Consider the following 6103-nt stretch of genomic DNA (forward strand, 5'->3'; position numbering starts at 1 on the left):
GTGTTCTGTGTTTTATATGTGTTTCTATGTTGTTCAGCACTGTGTAAACCTTTGTTTTTTAAATGTGCTATATACATGAAATGGATTGGATTGGATACATTGGTGCACACATTAGAAGTTCCATTTATATATTGAGGTTTAAATTGGGGTACACAATTAGACATATTGATGCAATACTGGTACAATTTAACTGTTACACTGTTTAGACTAGGGATGAGGGGCTGATGGAAAATAGAGTTGAGGGAACATATAGGGCTGAGGGAACATAGGGTTAAAGGCACATAGGCTTAAGGGAACATAGGGCTGAGGAAACATAGGATTGAGGGAACATAGGGCTGAGGGAACATAGCGCTGAGCTAACATAGACTTGAGGGAACACATGGCTGAGGGAACATAGGGCTGAGTAACAGAGTTGAGGGAGCATAGGCTTGAGGGAGCATAGAGCTGAGGGAACAGAGGGCTGAGGGAACAGAGGGCAGAGGGAACACGGTCCCAAAATATGCTATTAGTCCTTTACAGCCTTAGTTGGCCCTGCAGTATGAATGGTAAATAAACAACACGTATATGGCTGGTTGGAGTCAACCAATCAGAGAACTTTTGTACCCTAACCAACACATTGCAATTTGCCTCTAATTCCCACACTTGCACACTGATGGCGGTGAGCTGCCATTGAAGGTGCTGGCCTGCCCAACAGAAGCTAATTGAAGCCAGGCTAATGGGCTTTTTCCACAGCACACATTTGGACTTGACATAGTAGGAAAAGCACAGGTGTTACTGATTACACTCTATTCAATTGCCCTAATAAGCCAGGACAGTGTGAGCCAGCATGCACAATACCAGGACTCTGCAAAGGAATTCAGCCATCATTAATTCTAGTATTTACACCAGGGCTTTTCTTACTGTGACATATGGAAATGTCTGCTGTGAAAAGGACCTATTAGGAAATCCTGGCTGACACTGGAAGGGCTGAATGAAGTCAAGCCCCTGGCTGACCTGCCAGTCAGTCCAATCAAAACATTGGGATTGAATCAGAACAGCCAGCCACCAGCCTAAATCTGCAATTTATTAAGCCTTCCTCTACATAACACCAAGAGATCAAGAGAAAATTCCTACAATATGAGTGTAGATTGCATCTCTTTTCTTAAGTCGGCACCCAATATAGTTTGTATTTCAGGTCATACCAGTCGATCATTCTCTGTTTTTATCTCTTTCTCCTCATATCTCCCGTTTTCTTCCTTCTCTTCTTTAAAGAATTGACATTAATTGTTGAGCTCCACTTACTCCTATTTGGTCCTGCTGCAGAAAAAGCAGCCTAAAATTGGTAGACAATACAGTGACAGCCCTACACAAATGAATCGTAGTCAGGGCTTTAAGATAAACAGACAAACCCCAGACCTCCACTTTACATTCATTCCTGGACATCAATCAGTCATGTCTCTGGTCCCCTCTGTGGCTTCTGTTACCTTACCTAATAACACAGTGGGTAACAAAAACGCACACACACGTCCAATGAACCAAGAAAGGCAGAGAAAGAAGAGACCATTTTTCACTTCATTATTACCATCACCATCATTCCCAGCGTCCTCTTCTTTTCAATAAGGCAAACAGGACAATGAAGACCAATATAGAAACACAACAGAAGATCTAAAAATAAATGGATGGATGACAGGACAGAGAAGGAGGGAGAGAGAGGAGTGGTGAGGTAAAGAACAGGAGAGAAGGTGGTGGTGAAGGGTGGAAGTTGAAGCATGACTGCAATCGATTCTGACAAGTCTCTTCTTACATGTGGAAACACACGCATGCACACACACACACACACACACACACACACCTGTGCATCTAGAAACAAATACTTCAAATTTGCAAGTACCCACTTTTATGAGCAAAGGTCAAAAGCAGCACAAATCTAACCGAATATAATAACGAGTATGATTGTTTTGGTTGTAAGGTTTCCTAAAAGACTGTTGGTTTTTCTATTAACCTATTTGCCCTCTGACAATATCATGGTTGTTCCTGTTGTTTTTCATTATTGCTGAGATGAGAATTATTCTGATTTATAGCAACTTGCTGTAGTTACAGTATTTATATGTACAGCTGAATTCCTGCAAAATACAAAATGATTACTGACATGCAGATTTTGTGTATTACCTGCAAATAAAGTGGTTTAAATTTCAGTTGTTTGATCGTCTGGCTGCATGTGTTTCTTGTGACAGACTTGGTTGTAGCGATGCGTACGGCCACATCTGAGTAATTACTTTGCAACTGCAAAACCTCAGATTCTGTCTAATGACAATGGGCAATCAACTGTATAAATAGCTTCACTGAAATATGTTAAGAAAAATCAATCAATTTTGATCAGTAAATCCCAGTTTGCCATATGTTCAGGAATAATATAATAATAACTTTAGTATTCTAATAAAGACGTATCTGAGAGCTAAGGGAAGGTGCTCCAAACTTAAAAAATTAATCACTTAAACAAAATATAATAATATATATAATATATATGTCACGCAGTAGTGTGAGGTGCTTTGTTACCAGCAAAACAAGGCGTTTCCACTGTTTAGAAAAGACTTAAGCTCCACAGGATGGTTTCTTCAATAATTTATTTAAAATCCAACTGGTTCCTTCTGCACAGCTATAGAACATGACTAAAAAGATTAAAAAACACAACTCTGCTCCAGCAGGTCACAGCCCCGACTTCTCTTTCTTTGTCCTCCTGTTTGTTTCTTTCCCACACCTGTTTCGCGTCCACCTTTAACAACCACCATCATTAGATCCTGTGGCCAATCATGATCTGTGGGAGGGGTGTGGTCCAGGCAATCATAGCTGCTTCTCATAATCCCAGTCTAACAAACAATTAGAAAAACACACAGCAAAAAACACGCAACACATACCAATAAAACCAAATGTTGTAATGTAAACGTTGGGAACAAAATGAAAAAAACTGCCTAAAGTCACATTCTGACATATATATATACTGTAAAAACAGTCAAAAGACAATGAAAACGTAAAATTTATGTAATTAATGTATTTTGGCATACTACTTAAAATAACAGTTGGGTTGCTAATTTACATATGATGTCCATACATTTACAGACTTTTGTACACAATTTTAAAAAACTGAAAACTACTGTAAAACTTTTGAGTTTTTTTTCTGTAAAATTAGGATTTATATATAATTTAATGGAGAACCACTGGTTTTTATCATGCACCTTGTCAAACCCAACGCTGCTGCCGTCTCTGCTTCATCCAAAGCAGACTGAACATTTATATTTATTAACAAACTTGATGACATAAGAGCCATGATATCCCCCTTCTTCTTCTCCTCAGTAACTCATCCTCCCTTGATCCACACAACATAAATTTAAATTTGTTCCAACTTCTCGGCAGGAACTATTTGACAGTTTAATAGATTCCTCAGGTCTCCATTAAAGCACTCTCATTACATTTCTTTTTAGTGGTCTTCTGACTCATGCTAAAACACAATTTCACTAATACTGCTCACTGTAGCTGCAGAATGTTGACTTCAGACTGAAATGTTAACTAACTGCAGAGTGTCTATGCTACTGTATGTATGAAAACAGCATGGTTTACATTCTGATGGCTTATCAACACTAACACTTTATTATATTTTAATGTATTTTATTAGGGCCCGAGCACGAAAATGCCAGGCCCCAACGGTGTGAAGGAATCTATTGTCTTTGTAAGTATTATTATTCCGCGACGTCGCTCGCATTTTTGAGGGGATTAGCATGTTGGAAAACTACAAAGTTCTGTAGTGATTGAACTCGAGCGTTGCCAGGGGGCTCCATAGCGCCCCCTAACGAGCTTCGGAATTCTGAAAAAATGAGAAGTTAATATACCAAATTTTGAGGGAACATAGGTCTGATCTTGAAGTCCATGGAACATTTTTTTTTTTTTTTTCCACCTGACAGGAAGTCGGCCATCTTGGTTTTGTGCGAAATTATTCATTTTACGAACAGGTGTTTTAGGACTTTAGGATGCACGAAATCTCTTGAAGATGTGCAGCCACGTGCAGAATAGAAAATTCTTTGATCCGAGAAATTTATTACAATTTACATGAAACTTAGAATGTGTGGCCTGCATGTGATATTGAGCCGCCCCCTATACTCTAGCCACGCCCATGTACACAGACCACGCCCACTTCCATAACTTGTGAACTGTTTAAGGACTCTTATGAGAGGTATCATTGAACTTAGCAAAGAGTTCCTTTTTCACTGGTGACTATTTGCAGTGTCTGAGTGCTACGCAAATGCACAACTGCAAGGAGCGGCGTCCGCAACTACCCCCGACGTGCTGGGAGGGGCGAGGGCCCGTTCATCGCTGCTTGCAGCTTTAATTTATTATTTGTTCTCTCTTGTGAAACTATGTAATTCTTTCCTTGAGTAACACTTACCAATTAGTGATTAATGATTTAAATATTTGTTTCCAACTCTCTGGTGGCTAACGGGGGAATTCATTGACTTGAAAGAAACTGCTACTGCCTGCTGACAGCAAGCAGCTCACACACACAGACACACACGCTTAGTTTCTCACTCTGCGTTTCAGAGTTGTTTCTTCACTTAAATTACTTGCTGACATCACTTTTTAATGCATTGATGCACCTCATCTTCATGAATTCTGTCTCTTGTTCATTACCTCCATCAGAACACTCTAACCCGCATTGCTGATGCATCATAAGCACTTAACACAAACACCCTTTATTGTTGTTTCTCTGAATGTTGTCAGTTTTGGTTTCTCTCTAGCAATTCCGTTGTGGTGCATTAATGTTAATTGCTCCTTAATTGGTGCTTTGATCTTGTTTAGGTCTCTCAGCATGCCCTTGTTACGTGTCAGAAGTCGATCTGCATTGCTGTGTGCAAAAACAAACTTGATGAACTGTATAGTTTCTGTCCTAATGATGAGAATTCTGCATACATTCTCTCACACACTATTACACTTGTTTAGGTTTGGAGCTTTCAAACCACAAGCTAGTTTTGGATCTTATCTCCAAAGCTAAATGTTTAAACAGTCTAACAGCAGAAGTAAACGTGTGTTGAAACAATGCACTATGCATTTGGGTACCTAAATAATTACAATATTCATGGCCCTCTGGCCCCAGGAAACCTGCCGCCGTTGCGGAGGGGGGGACTGGGCAGAGGAGCAGAGGTCGAAGCCTGGGAGGATGCAGCCGCAGCAGAGGCTATGGGGCGTTTCCTCTTATGTCGGTTGTCTTGGCGGAAAAGCTGCTGTGGAGGAGCTGCCTTCCAAGAGCCGAGCCTTCGCAGCCGCTCTGCCTCCTCGGCCACCTGGTGAAGGTGGGACGTGGCTGTCTGTAGGCTGGGCCCAAATAGTCCATTGGGACCTATGGGGCCGTACAGAAGCTCGCGTCTGACCTCCGTGGGTAGCTGCAACATGTGGAGCCAGATGTTTCGCTGGGCCACAGTCTGTCACGCCACCGTGGACGCCGTGATCAGGGTGAGGATGGCGGTCATAGCTTTGCCAATCTCCATTGCTAGCTCCGGGGGAACAGCTCCCGGAGTGGTGGCCATGGCAAAGCTATATTGTTCTGCGCCGCAAGGCCCTGGTGTGACCAATCAGTGACCTGAGCGCAGACCTGATCCTGGGGGGACGGAGGCGCGGGCTTCCGGTGGCCGAAAAAAGTATCCTTCAGAAGCAGGATGGATGCCAGGCTCTGTTCCAGCAGTGCGAGGGCATCGATCCCTGTCTCACGGTCCAGTTCTCCCAGAGGGGAGGAGGGAAAACCGGTGAGAGAGTTGTCATTCGGGGGAAACGAGTCAGCAGACTCGTGTCTGTCGAAGACGTCCTCTTCAGTTCAATTCAATTTTATTTAGAGTATCAAATCATAACAAGAGTTATCTCGAGACACTTTACAGATAGAGTAGGTCTAGACCACACTCTATAATTTATAAAGTCCCAACAATTCTAGTAATTCCCCCAAGAGCAAGCATTTAGTGCAACAGTGGCGAGGAAAACGCAGCAGGGCACCGTAGAGCGTACACGGTGTAGTGAAGCAGGACCACGGCGACAGCTGCAACCAAGATCTTGGTGCCATCCTAATCCAACGAAATATGCTGGGAAA

Source organism: Sander vitreus, chromosome 7 (assembly GCF_031162955.1).
Source record: "Sander vitreus isolate 19-12246 chromosome 7, sanVit1, whole genome shotgun sequence".
Taxonomy (NCBI): Eukaryota; Metazoa; Chordata; class Actinopteri; order Perciformes; family Percidae; genus Sander; species Sander vitreus.